The sequence below is a fragment of the Silene latifolia genome, chromosome 8 (genome assembly GCF_048544455.1).
Source record: "Silene latifolia isolate original U9 population chromosome 8, ASM4854445v1, whole genome shotgun sequence".
Classification (NCBI taxonomy): Eukaryota; Viridiplantae; Streptophyta; class Magnoliopsida; order Caryophyllales; family Caryophyllaceae; genus Silene; species Silene latifolia.
In genome coordinates, this window is record NC_133533.1 from 78,770,496 (window position 1) to 78,785,949 (window position 15,454).

The window sequence follows — 15,454 nt, forward strand, 5'->3', positions numbered from 1 at the left end:
CGGTGTGTTATGAACAAGGAAAGTACCAGTAATACACAACATGAGCATCATCCTCAGCTTCCTGCTTGCCCATCATAAAAAGCTTACCGCTATTCTTTTGGCCTCCACCCTGGACCGAAGTTGCTGAAGTGATAGGCTTGGCAGCCAAGTTCTGCGTCACACTATTTTTAAACGCTAGTAGGATCCTCCATTATTGCGATTGTAGCCGCAATTGTTGTTGCTTTGGCCTCCCTGGTTATTCCATGACTCAGTTGGCCTATTACTAGCCAAACTTTGACTTGGAGCAGGCGAAACGTTCCTTTGGTATGCCCTTGGAAAACCGCCACCTCCTCTTGCAGCGCTCGTACACTCATACTTCTTGTGACCCGTACCACCGTAGTTGAAACACGTAAGATTGTAATTATCACTAGTACTCCGACCGCCTCCTCTTCCCCCAGTTCGATATCCCCCTCTATAGTTAAATCCTTCATAAAAGGTCCTAGCCTGATTATAATTGTCTCTCTTGTGGCTTGACTGATTGCCACTCTTACTCTCAGCCTTTCTCTTTTCAGCGCCCTTTTCTTTAGCCTCCTTGGCCAAGTCCACTAGTGTAACACCCCCTTCTTACCCGATCAAGGTAATTAGAAGATGTTAGCATCTCGGTTTCCCGAGGCGATAAATCGGAGATAAAATCAAGAAACATCTTATATAAATAAAGAGTTTAGTGGATTACATAACCATAAACAAATGCTAAATGTAAACTATACAAATTACAAGTCGACTACCATCTATGCCATCTATACAATACTACTCGACTCCGAGTCCAAGACGCGACCCAAATCCCGATCACGTCAACAAGCAAAATCTGTACTTAACATGCTCCCCATATGATCGGAAATATCATATGGATCGACATAAGCCACCCCAGAAATAGGTGAGAATTACACAGACACACAAACGTCAGTTTCAATAAATAAAGGGTGACACGACACAAGTGAGTGAATATGACTATGATATGAATGACATGCTATCAAACAACTACCACCACGGCACCGGGACACGCCCAAATATACCGACAACCACACTGGTAACGGGACACGCCTAGACATACCAACAACCACAAACAGTTACCTGGACATGCTAAGACGTACCGGGTCCGGAAGTCAACTGGATCCCCGGCCCGACGTCGTGTCTCAACCACAGGAGTCTCTCCGTAACTCACACCATTAATGTGCACATCCCTCTTGGACTGGTAAGCTCCAAAAGGTGAGTTAAGCATAAGACGGTCTCCTAACCGTCTTACGTCTCCCCAATAACCAAGTAACACCACCAAACAATCAAACCGTCATATTCTCCAATATACATGACAAATACAATAATCCAAGATACCACACAATATGCCAATTACCGACTTATCAAGTCATCTTAACCAATATCATGTTATAATGCAATTCAACCGACATACTTATCTCCTTAATGATGTTATTACCCACTAAACATGTTATAATGCAATTAATCTAATTATGTGACACTAATTACAACATTAACAATAACATGTGAAATGACCACATTATTGAAACCGAGTAGGATTAACCTACCTTTTAGTATACTCCATACCCAATCTGAAAACACCAAGCATCTATATCATAAAACCGTCTCTTCCTACATAATTCCATAACAACTATCACAAAACATTCTACAACAAATAATACAACTAATTAACCCTTCTTTATTACCCATTAATTACTCCTAACACTAATTAAAACACTTATTAACATTACCCATGAAAATCCTCCAAATTCTAGGGTTTGAGTCTTAAAACGAATTATCCAAATTAAAGGGAAAAAGATAGTATAATACTCACCAAGTGATAAGGACCAAGAATATGTGCATGAAATTTCCAAATTCTTCACCCATAATTGTAGATCTAGGATTTAGAGAACAAGGTATTGTAGAGAAAGGTATGAGGGGTTTAAAGAGAAGGAAATATGGTTTGAAAATGGGAAAAATCATAAAATAGGGTATATATATGTCAAGGCCCATCAATAGAAAAGCCCACGCGTGAAAACTCAGCGGTTCCCTAGCACTCGGTCGAGTGAGGCTCCTCTCGGTCAAGTGACCTACGATCAAGAGTTTTAACAAATTTGCAGACTCAGTCCCTCACTCGGTCGAGTGAGGTTTACTCGGTCGAGTACTCGGCCAGTCGACCGAGTACTCGCTCTAAAATTTACGAGGTATTACAATCTCCCCCCTTTAAAAGGAACTTCGTCCCCGAAGTTCACCTCAATCTCTCTTTTTCTCCAGTCTCATCTCTAATTATTATGCATTCTCTCTCGTCTCATATTCTCGTTTACTGTATACGTCTTTTATAATCATCACATTCATCCCAAAGTTCTTTGTTTAAATCTCATACTTTCTCACAATCTGTACTTTCTCTTTACTAGCTTTCTGAATTGTTACATTCACTCCCCCTAAAAGAGAACTTCTTCTCGAAGTTCAACTGTCAAACCTCATGATGTGATCTCATATGATCATTACTAAATTCTATAAATGGCTATGATCCAGGTTCAATACTCTCTCACACTCATTGCAAATCCGTAATCAAATCTCGTATAGTTATAATTCCATTACTCTAATCCCCCATCTACAAGCCTCCCAAAAGTCAAGTGTTAGGTCAAACCCACGGTTCCAATCTATAATCCCATAAATAACTCTCCTTCATGTTGGTTATATGTATACGTATCTATCATGGGGTATAACTCTATTGTTACTACGTATCTATATCACATCAAATCTCATACATTAATGCACATACATCAATCACGAATATGCGGACTCCAGAAAACAATCAATAAATGCCAAATTACTCGAAATGTGACTCGACCATGATAAACATTCCCATTTCCGGACATCATGCCATACCACGTCAAACTCACCACATGATCACACATGTGTTTCCATATCCGTTCCCATCCATCATCAACACTTCCGCTCATACAGAAAACCATAATGCGTAATCATGCAAATGATCAACACCAAACATTGTCAATACCCATAGCCGTAGCATTCGGCATATGTTCCCTAAACAAGGTCCTTTGATGACCATCACGGTTAACCATGACTTCCACCTCTTCAACCGAGTCCTCAACACCAAATTTTTAACTTTATTAAGCTTTCGTCGTTTTCCCTTGATACTAGCTTCACCCCGGTTATGATCGAGATTGGTTGGTTTTGAAGTTGTTTGAGGCGAGGGAGTAGTTTTGGGTTGATCGGATGTATTGCATGGAGGTTTGGGTGACCCGGTCTTAATAGATGACCAAGTTGAGGGCGAGTTGAGTCGGGTTGTGGGTGGAGACATGATGATGATTGATGGTGAGGTTGAGTGTTTGAGAGTTTTGAGAAATTAAAAATTTTGAGAGTGATGATTATGATGATTGTGACGTGAGGGAGGTAGTGTATATATGGGGAAGTAAAAATTTGTGTTTAGGAAGGAATATGAGAGTAATTATAGGCGTCGTGTGGATGGTATCAGATTTTCCTCCATTATATATATATATATATATATATATATATATATATATATATATATATATATATAGGGTCGGGGGTCAAAGTGCGAACTAAAGTACGGTGCTTAACGTATTTAACCGATTAATTAAACCAATCCAAGCGTGCTTTATTATCTCTATACCTAGAACAAACAATTCAACAGTAATTTCGATCGCCTCCCATTGCAAACACCTGAATTTGATTACCTCCCACCACAAACAGTCGGCCTCCACTTCCACCGTCGGCCGCCACTTCCTCCACCGCTTCTGCCACCTAGATTCTCGTCGACGACGCTTCCCAACAACGGATTTCCGTTTATCATAGAAAAAAGGTTAGCGTCAATTCTTATTTTAATCTTTCAATCTGTTCAATTGTAAAGATTTAAGTAGTTTTATGAGAAATCATAAGATTATAATAAAAAAAGTTTGATCTTTAGCTATGAATTCTAATAAAAATTTATGGTTTATAAAACTTGGTAATTACAAATTGGGTTTGTTATTGGTGAGCTGTGCTTATACGAATATTTACCGAAAACTGAAAATGTGCTCACACAAGTATAATTGCAGGTTGGAATCATACCTTGGCTAATTTTGTGCACTCGAGTGAGCAAGCTCTTCTAGACTTCCAATCAGCCAGCTCATACAAGTATAATTGCAGGTTGGAATCATATCTTAATGTCATGAGTTATTGTATTATCACAAGAATCACGGTCAGTTTGGTTCGGCACATAAGGCGACTTACAATCAGCCACTCTTCTAGACTTGCTGTAAACATTTTTTTAGCAATGCTAGAAGTGTCATGATTTGATTAGGCGTCCCGATTTCCCGTCCTAAGTATAGGATACCCATCCTGTAACACCCCGTATTTTATTAAGCTGGATAAAATTCTTTTAATTGCTATTTTGAATTTAATTACATCATTTAACGATTTATATATATATGCTTAGCTAATTAATTAATTTCATCATAATTCGATACGTTAATTTTAATAATCATTAATAAGTTTATTTAAAGTTAGTTTGAGTTTATTGAAATTAGTTCGAGTTTATTTATTTAACAATTTCCGTTTCTTTACGAGTCCTTATGAAAGTTGTTTTAAGTGAACCCGAGATGGATTTTGGGAACAAAACCGTCCAATTAGCTATTTTGAGCTTATTTCACTAAATTAGCAATTTTTATTAATATCCGTTAGTTTTGTAAAAATCGCTAATAATTTCGATTCAAGCTGATATTGTATTATTTACGTTAACTAGCTGAGTTTATTTTATTTTCACTCATTAAATTTATTTATTATTGATTCCGTTTTATTACTGAAACTTTTACTTAAATCGGTTAAATTTAACTCGAAACGATTTTAATAACGATCGAAGTTTCTTAACGACGAAGAAACGTACGTATAATAAATAGCAGGCAGGCAGGCTGCTCCCTCATTTCTCACATATAATTTCTTCTTCTCCCTTCCTTTTTCTTCTTTTACGCCTGTTTCAATTTTTTTTTGTTTTTTTTTTTTGTTTTTAAATTGATCCTGCCACTCCGTTTGTCATCCGTTATCAATGATTTTCGTTCCATAGTGCTGCTTTCATCGTTCCTGTCAATCCGTTGTAAGTAAAATTCATTTTCGTTATGTATTTTTACAAACCCAATTTATATTTTTAGCTTTGTTTATTATAAGACGGTTGTATGTACTAAAATAGACGGTCTGGTAGAATATTTGTTAGTCATAAATGACTAGTTCAATCGGAAAAAGGTAATAATGATAGGTTACTCAGTATTACTTGTTAAATTTGTGTATTTTGAAAGCTGGTTAGTCTGTTTTATAGTTGAGACGGTGTATAATTATTATATAGGGATCATTATGGATGTTAATTAGTCAGTTGTATAGTTGAGACGGTGTATACTGATATGTGGAGATGATTGAGACGGTGTATACTGACCTCTAGGGATCATTTGGGATGCTAGCTAGTAAGTGGTATATTTGAGACGGTGTATACTGACATGTAGGGATTGTTTTGGGATGCTATTTGGGATCTTGTTTAGTTGTGGTATTGTGCAAAAGTAAATTAGACTGTTTTTAAGTCCGCTTTGCAGTACTTTGGGACATTTTGGGGACTGTTTTGACTCGGTTTAGGACTGGTTTAGGATTGATTGAACTGTTTTGGTACCGGTTTTTGTGCAGCCGACCTTATTTGTTTTGGGACAGTCGAAATGGAGGCCGTGTGGGCTGTTTTGGCCTCGGTTTTGGGAGCGTGACAGTGAGTTGGGCTCGGTTTTGGGACGGATAAAATGGTGCTTTATGGGACTATTTCTAGGGCGTAAAAGTCGTGACAATTTTCTTGGTATGCCTGTCAAAAGGGAGGGTCATAATGGTTTATGAACATAAGACAGTAGCTAATGAATATGTTTACATGTTTTGATTTAAATTAATTTCCGTCTCATATTTTATATAACGATAATTCGTTAATATCGTCCCTTCACATAATTATTTTAGGTGACTCATATGTGGTTGAAGATGAAGAGTAATTTTGGGTTTTAGAAGCTTTCTCAAGTTTATTGCTTGTCTCTTTGCTAGCTTAAGGTAACTATTCCGAGTTACTCGACGAATTAATGTCACATTAGTAGTAAATGTGGTGCTTGTTGTTTGTTAAGTGTTTAGGTGATTGATAATGTTTTACTTTCATTTTTCACATGATTTAAATTGGAAATAGCGTGAGAATAATATAGCGATAAAATTTGTAATTTGGGCCAAAGTAGGCCAAGACTCTGAGCTGGGCCAGATTGACCGAACGAGTTTGGTCAAACTAGGTTTAAACCAGTCAGCCTCGATTTGACCGATGACCCATCGCGGGACTCGGGTCGAGGGTTTGTCTTTGAGGTAAGATTAGTTGTTATTGGAGGTTTTATGTTATGCCTTGATATTCGTAATTATCATTTCACATGTTGGTTGTTGGATGAATTGGTTGCCTTATACTTGATCTTCTTGTCTTTGCCATTTTAGCTTGTTCTCATAGATTATGGTATTGTCGGTTATTTGGAATTTGGATTATTATTGATATTGAGGATTCTGTTGGGATTGTATCTTTGTAAATAGATATTATAAGCCTTTCACATGATAGACTGCTAGAATTTATGTTGATAAGTAGGACTTTTTGCCCTCTTAAGGTTAAGTGGGTGTCTTACTTGACTTGTGTGGTGAGTCTTGTGTGGTGTGGGCTAAAATATTCAAGCTGGGACTAGCTGGGACTAGGTCCTAGGTGAGTATTTCGGCCTTCATCATAGATAGGTCTTTATAGTCTCTGACGAGTATATGTTCACTGCTTGATAGCCTTTGTGTTCCTGACTAGTGGATGTTTATCCAAGTTGGGGCATGACCTCGGGTACTTATTTTGATAGTATGGGGTCAGTTAAGTACTAGCCAACCCTTCGGTGGTGTCCTTAGGGTACTCACTTCACTTTGTTTTAAAAAAGTTGTGGGTCTTGGGTGCGGTGGTGTGTATCCGCATGTCTAGGTCTCTTGTGATTTTAGGCTAGGGTTGTGTTGTCTCTTGGCCATGTTTTCTTAATAGTAACCGATGAGCCAAGATACCGGTTCGATTACCTTCCCTACCTCGTGGTATAGACTCGAGTTACAAAGTGACTATTGACGGTACTAAGAACTTATGCATGTCTTTGATATATTGCCCTTTCTTGTTTGATGATTCTATGAATCATAGATGGTGAGATGCAAGCCGGCTATGGTTGATAGAGTTTGGATTCCTGGATGTTATGTGATTCACATGATAGTGTAGTATGAGTCGGTCTAGTATTCACATGCTAGGACTATGTGGCGTTATATTGTTGTTCACATGATAAGCACGATTGCCTTAGCATCTATATGCTAAGGCAGTGTGTGATTCGTATTCATATTCTTATGTTTACATGTTATATTAATTATGACATTTCGTGGCTGGGAGAACTCGGAGTTACTCCCCACTGATCGTGGCTTTCGTATTTGTATAAAATGCGAATGATGGTAGGTGATGCATATATGGGGTACATGGACGAGCTAGCGAGCAAAGTAACCTTGGGACCTAGATTGGCTTTATTTTATGGTGACCCTTAAACCCTTTTTATGTCACATACATTTTAGGGACATATGTCTCCCTCTTTACATTTAGTTGTATAATTTGCTATTCGCGACTTTAGCGATGGTTATGTTATGAAACTTCTAGTTAGACCTTGTATGTTTGACACCTTCCAATTTGGATATCTTTATAACGAGTTCGAGTTTTAAAAATTACAGTTTTTACCCAAATGAACCTATTACAAACATATCCATGCGGTTTTATTCTAGAATTACGTGTTTACTTTTCCGCAATAAATGAGGGTGTCACAGTTGGTATCAGAGCATATTTGCTCCCGACGCACGTTTGTGCACCCCAATATAAATAACTTGACCTTAAAATAATAAACTTGAGAGATGGGTAAGATGGGTAGATTTAGGATCTTATGTTGTAGTCTCTTTGTGTTTGCTCTTTGTTAGGTACTAACCTGTTTGTTGATTGTCATTTAATAATTGTTGCGTTCTTAGATCAATGACCGTGAGCTTATCTATAGCTAATGGAGTTATTACCCTTATTATAAAGAAATTTTTGAACTAAAGGTTTTGAGAATATTTTAATGTTTTTCACTGGTTTTAACGTCAATTAGTGTTAAAGCTTGTTATTGGAGACGTCTGATAATTAGTTTTATCATTTGTTGGTGTAAAAATGTATTTTTTTATGTCTTTGAATTGGAATATTGATATTCTTGAGTGATCGCCAAGAGTATCTCCGTTCCATTGAAAGGACACTTATATTTTACGAAGATCAAGATTTAGTGCCTATTGCTGAGGATTGAAGATTTGTTCAACCTTTGAAGAGTGCTTCTACTTCTTTGAAGATGTTCCTCGTTCTTTTTGTATCTCGTCTTATTCTTAATCTCTTGGTGCTTATCCTCCTTCTAAACTCCCTTCTGTTTTACTTTAAAAGCTAGTCTTGTACTCCTAACTTGTTCTTTGTTCCTTGCTTACCCTTCCTTAACGCCTTTTTTATAGTACTCTTTCTTTTGAGATGATTGTTTGTGTCTGACCCTTAACCCTGGCTTTGAGAAGTCGTGATGTTAGAAAGACTTAGGTAAGGTGATGAGACATACTTAGTGATTCTTATACCTAGTTCCTTGACAAAGTAAGTATAATCGATTGGTGGATTCTTTGTGTTAGGAATGAGTTGCCTATGTGATTAAAGTTATGGAACATGGCATTGTTGTTTATGTTTGGGATATTAGTGCTTAGTACTTTTGACTTAAAATGGATGAAACTGAATGGTGGGTTTGAGGATATAGGATTGACTAAGTAAGTCGAGTTGTGATTGGCTTCCATAATCACTTTGGACATGAGAGTTTGATAATGGGTATGACCATATGAGAAAAGCTAATGTGGGATTATTAGTTGGCTCTTGAGAGTTCTTGAGTTGAGAGAGACTTAGTATTGAGAAGAATTTGTTAACCCTATAGTTGTATAGACCTTGAGGTCGCATTGAGTACTTGAGATGATGGGATGATGTCGTAGCTGAGTGTAGCTGAGTGTAGTTCCGCTTTTGGGAATCCTTGATAAGTAAAAGGATAGAGAAACTTGAGATCCTATTGATTTTTCAGATTTTGGGATTGATATGATACTACCTTGTTTTGAAATGAGAGCCTTGTGGAATATTAGAGAAACGTTCTCTTGGAGTTTAGAGCTTGGTATTTGGATTCTTGATTGAAGGTTTACCTTTTTGGAGGAATCCATAGTTGACACTAGTTGGATACGAATATAGCTTTGTTGGAAACCTTGACCTTAGGCTTGTGAAAGTTGTTTCTGGATGTTTGAGGATTTGGAGCGATGAGATCACACTTATAATGGAGTACCTTGTTTCAGGGAATAGATTAGGATGAGGTAACATAAGCGATTGAGGAAACCCTTGGGAGTGATGTGGTTATGAGTTTTGTTGTTAGGAAGTTTTCGGAACCGTTTTGAGTGATGTTGTTGTTTGAGATAAGAGTGTCTGGCGTTTCCTTGTGTCTAAATTCCCTTTCTCCTTGATCATAAGTGTTACCGTTCATACCTCATTTCCTCACTTCATCTTGCTCCTCCTTTAAGTTTGACACTCGTAGCTTGTGAAACTCTATCTTTGACATCCTTATAATTTTGACTTCAATTTTTACCCTTTGAAATTCATTATAGCTCTCTTGTGGCTTAAGTTTGAGCTCTCTTAACATACTTTGTTTTTATGCTATCTAAGTTACTTTCCTTTTTGTACAATTTCTAAATATTTCAAGCTACCATTTTTGGTTCGTTGCTAAAATTTTATGTTACTATTACAAAATTTTCCCTACTTGTAAAGATTTGAAAAAATGAAAATTCGATTTAATTCTCTAATTGCTCTTTGAGTATAGACTTCTTTATCATAGTTTTGAGTTGCTAAACCTGAGATTTTTGTAAATTTTATCCAATTTCTATTCACTTTGATCTAATTATGATGCTTTTGTCAAAGTTTAATGTTACACTTTCAGGGATTTGACCCCCAATTGGGTTTAAAAGTGAAACCTTTATTTCTATTTTGGCTTTTTGCAAAAGAAAATTTGGGTAAATTACCTTTTCTTTTGATTTTAACGTTGATCGGATGTTAGAACTCGTTATTAGAAATGTTTAGTAACTTGTTCTACTCTTGTCGACGAGTGATTTTCGGTTTTAAATTTGTCTTTGACTTGGAAGGTTAGCGTTCTTGTGTGCACGACAAGGGCAATTTCGTTCCATGAATGAGACTTATACATTTGAAAACTTTTCATTAATGTTTTTGAAGGTATTTTGATTTTTGATTTATACAAATGATTTGCCTTTTGACCTTATCTTTGATTTGGAATGTGATGTTCTTGAATACGTAACGAGAACACTTCCGTTCCTCTGATGAAAGTCTGGTTCTGTCGGAAAATTTTAGTTGAAGTTCTTGAAAGAATTTCGATTCTTACGATAAATAACCTTTAAAATGTTTTGGTTACCGATTCCAATTCCAGTTTTATTTTTATAACCTTTCATTTATACTTTCAAGTTTCGAGGACGAAACTTTTTAAAAGATGGGGTGATTGTAACACCCCGTATTTTATTAAGCTGGATAAAATTCTTTTAATTGCTATTTTGAATTTAATTACATCATTTAACGATTTATATATATATGCTTAGCTAATTAATTAATTTCATCATAATTCGATACGTTAATTTTAATAATCATTAATAAGTTTATTTAAAGTTAGTTTGAGTTTATTGAAATTAGTTCGAGTTTATTTATTTAATAATTTCCGTTTCTTTACGAGTCCTTATGAAAGTTGTGTGGGTTAATATCCGTATACATTTAAATATAAATCGCTTATATTTAATTTTACGAATTAACTGGTTAATTCGCCTTAGCCCATGATATTTAATCCGTATTAAATATAATATCTCAACATCACATATTTGACTAATTACTAGTCAAATAACTCGGACTTCTTGGTTAGTCAATTTTGGCATCTACATGACAAGTATTTTCATACCGTCACATCTCTCGAACGTATCCTATAGGTGTGACTTTTAGGGACCAGTTGATCACCGCCATCTGTATGACAATAACGTCAAACTTATCTAGCAAGCCAACCGTTATTGATAAACGTGGATCAACTGATAATAATACCAAAGTATGCCCTTTGATCCTTTTAGAGGTTTATAAGTCCTTGCACTAACTGTTAAGGACACCAACCCCAACAAGCTCCCACTTGTCCGTACAAGTGTATGTGCAATGACGTTATCCGCACTAACTGGAGGACACAAGCTCCAACAAACTCCCACTTGTCCGAACAAGTGTATGTGCGATAACCGATTCTCATATTCATTTAAAATTTCTCCCACTCAATGTAAAACAATTTGCAGATCCGGATCCGCAAAGGTCGTATTTTACAATCGATCTCAGTATCATGAGTGGTTTCCCGACTAGAGAGTAACTTAAGCGATAAAACGAATCCGTATCCGAGCATGGCCATGCATTTCGATTCTGACTCCTCGAGTGGCCCCGAGAAATATCGAGCACTGATAAAGGCTGAATATTTCCTTCAACTCGACTCCTTCCGATCTAAGCACAGCATGAAATGACCCGGAAAAAATCTACTTGGCCCCCTGTTACGGATGACCGTGAGAAAGAAACCAAAGTCACCCAAAATCTGCCTTAGTCTCAAGAGACAGTCGATAGTCAAAGAATCGACTCTTAGGATCACCATGGAAGTCCTATCCACGACCGGGCAACGAATGTTATAAAACATTTAGGACTCCACGTCGATGTCACAATTGTGTCCTACGAAATATCCGTATAAATCGCCTCGTGATTGGTGGTCAACCGGTTGACTTATGGCTCGTTGAACCCACCATCAACCAACGTCACAAAATAATTGCCAGAGTTATCAGCTCATGTGGGCAATTAAGGACTGAAAAAGATATGATGTTTGTTCAGTTCACTTTGTGGTGTTCAAAATTGTCGTACAATTCCACATGAAAAAACAAAATATATATATAAAATATCAAAACGATGATGTCGTATAGAGTACAAAGGAGAATGAATCTGATCCATAAAAGAGTACTACAACTCAGGAACACGTTTGATTCCCATGGAATTTACGTGCCCTTCATGCTTATCTTGTCGTAATGCTTTAGTGAGAGGATCTGCTATGTTATCATCTGTAGCAATCTTTTCTATCACTACTTCCTTTTGCTCCACGTAATCCCGGATTAGATGAGCTTTCCGTTGTACATGTCTAGATTTGTTACTAGACTTTGGCTCCTTAGCTTGGAAGATGGCACCACTATTGTCACAATAGATGGTGATCGGGTCATTCGAACTAGGCACTACAGATAGTCCATGTAAGAATTGACGCATCCATATCGCTTCCTTTGTTGCTTCAGACGCGGCATAGTACTCGGACTCAGTCGTAGAATCTGCTGTAACAGTTTGTTTCGAACTCTTCGGATTGCAACGCCATTAAGAGTAAAAACGAATCCGGACCGAGATTTCGAGTCGTCTCGATCCGTTTGGAAGCTAGCATCTGCAGAATCGGTTGCGCATAGCGTTTGAGAGCCTCCATAAGTCAATGCCCAATCTTTAGTCCTCCGTAGGTACTTAAGAATGTTCTTGACAGCCAACCAATGTGGTTCACCTGGTTGCTGTTGGAATCGACTTGTCATACTCAATGCATATGCCACGTCCGGACGTGTGCATATCATGGCATACATGATTGATCCTATAGCCGAAGCATAAGGAATCCGTGTCATGCGCTCTTTTTCTTCCGGTGTCTCGGTGCCGAGACTTGCTCAAATGCACCCCGGAGCCATAGGAAGGAACCCCTTCTTGGAGTTAGTCATGCTGAATCTCTCTAGGACTTTGTCTATGTAAGACTCCTGACTGAGAGATAACATCCGTCGTGATCTATCTCGATAGATACGGATGCCAAGAATTCTTTGTGCCTCTCCCAGATCTTTCATCTGGAAATGGTTTTTCAACCATACTTTCACCGAAGTTAAGAGAGGTATGTCATTCCCAATCAGGAGTATGTCGTCAACATACAATATTACGAAGACAATCTTGCTCCCACTCGACTTGATATATAGACATGGTTCCTCGACCGATCGAGTAAATCCATTGTCTTTTATCACTTGGTCGAAGCGATGATTCCAACTCCTTGATGCTTGCTTAAGTCCATAAATGGAACGCTTAAGCTTGCACACTTTCTTAGGATGTTTAGGATCGATGAAACCTTCGGGTTGTACCATGTACAACTCTTCCTCCAAAAAGCCGTTTAAGAAGGCGGTTTTCACATCCATTTGCCAAATTTCATAGTCATGAAAAGCGGCGATCGCTAAGATAATCCGAATGGAACGCAGCATAACTACGGGTGCAAAAATCTCATCGTAGTGCAAACCTGGCACTTGGGTGAAACCTTTAGCAACTAGTCGTGCTTTGTAGATATCTTCCGACCTTCCACAGAATGCTTTATCTTGTAAAGCCATTTGCATTGAAGGGGACGAACCTTAGCAGGTAAGTCAACAAGATCCCGTACGTTGTTCTCATACATGGAGTCCATCTCGGATTGCATGGCCTCAAGCCACAGACTTTGAGTCGAACTTATCATGGCACCTTTATAGGTTGCGGGTTCACTACTCGTTAAGAGTAGAACGTCATCTATGTCATGTTCCTCGACCATACCAATGTATCCGTCCGGAGGAATAGAGACTCTTCCCGACCTCCTAGGTTCCTCGGGAATATTCACGCGTAGGGATTGAAGGAACAGGTTCCTCCAATGGTTGCTCGGTGTTTGGTTCTGGAATCTCCGACAGGTCGAAGGTTCTATCACTCTTTGCATTCTCGAGAAATTCCTTCTCTAAGAATGTCGCACTAGCCGCAACAAAAACGCGTTGTTCGGTTGGCGAATAGAAGTAATGACCAAGTGTTCCTTTAGGATAACCTATAAAGTATGTCTTGACCGATCGCGGGCCGAGCTTATCCTCGTGTCTCCACTTGACATAAGCCTCGCAGCCCCAAACCCGTATAAAGGACAAGTTAGGGACCGTTCCCTTCCATAGTTCATATGGAGTCTTGTCAACACTTTAGACGGACTTGATTGAGTATTAGAGCGGTGACATAAGAGCATAACCCCATAATGAATCAGGTAATATCGTGTGACTCATCATGGATCGAACCATATCAAGTAGTGTTCGATTTCTCCGTTCGGACACACCATTCAACCGAGGTGTTCGGTGGAGTTAATCGTAGGGCAATCCCACAGTCTTTGAGGTGATGATCAAACTCGTGAGAAAGATACTCGCCACCACGATCTGAACGTAGTGTTTTAATCTTTCTACCCAATAGGTTCTGCACCCTATTCTGGTATTCTTTGAATTTCTCAAAGGATTCACTTTTATGCTTCATTAAGTAGACATAGCCATATCTACTTAAATCGTCCGTGAAAGTGATGAAATACCTATAGCCTTCTCGTGCGGTGATTGACATAGGTCCACATACATCCGTGTGTATGAGTCCTAATAGGTCAGCAGCGCGCATTCCAACACCTTTGAAGGAAATACGAGTCATTTTACCGATGAGACATGATTCACACGTGCCAAATGATTGAAAATCAAAGGCCGAGATAGCTCCATGTTTGATGAGCTGTTTTACGCGTTTCTCATTAATGTGTCCCATACGGCAGTGCCATAGATACGTTTGATCTTTGTCACCAACCTTTAACTTTTTATTCATTACGTGTAATATTTCCGTGGTGATCCGATCTAAAACATATATTCCGTTCATGGAGATCGCTTTGTCAGTAAATCATATCGTGTAATGAGAAAATGCAAGCATTGTTTTCTATTACAAATGAAAAACCAAGTTTATCAAGCGCAGAAACTGAAATAATGTTTTTGGAAAGACTAGGTACATAATAGCAGTCATATAATGACAACTCAAATCCGCTTGGAAGCTGGATCACATATGTCCCCTTGGAGATGGCAGCTACTCTTGCTCCATTCCCAACACGCAGGTCCACCTCACCCTTTACGAGGGGTTCGATGTTTGAGCCCCGCACATGATTACACGAGATGAGAACCACAACTAAAGTATCAAGTACCCAAGTTCCGTAACTTGCGTGGTTAATCTCAATCATATGAATAAAAGTAGAAGAGAGAGAAGACATACCAAGCGGGTTTAACACGACCTGCCTTTAAGTCCTCATGATAAACAGGACATGTGCGTCTCAATGCCCAATCTTGTGGCAATGGTGGCATTCCATGTTTTCACTCTTGCTCTTTGTCATGCCCGATGAGTTGCTCGCCTCACCAGGACCACTCTTACCTGAACCCG

General features: G+C 38.3%; 1 long non-coding RNA gene across 1 annotated transcript in view; it reads left to right on the forward strand.

The window, feature by feature from the left end:
* The first annotated feature begins 3,634 nt into the window (after positions 1-3,634).
* The window catches only part of LOC141596983 (uncharacterized), a 29,069-nt gene continuing 17,249 nt past the window's right edge, over positions 3,635-15,454 (forward strand). The window contains exons 1-2 of the long non-coding RNA XR_012522653.1: positions 3,635-3,859; positions 4,095-4,185. This is a non-coding gene — a long non-coding RNA (uncharacterized LOC141596983). The remainder of the gene's footprint in view (positions 3,860-4,094; positions 4,186-15,454) is intronic.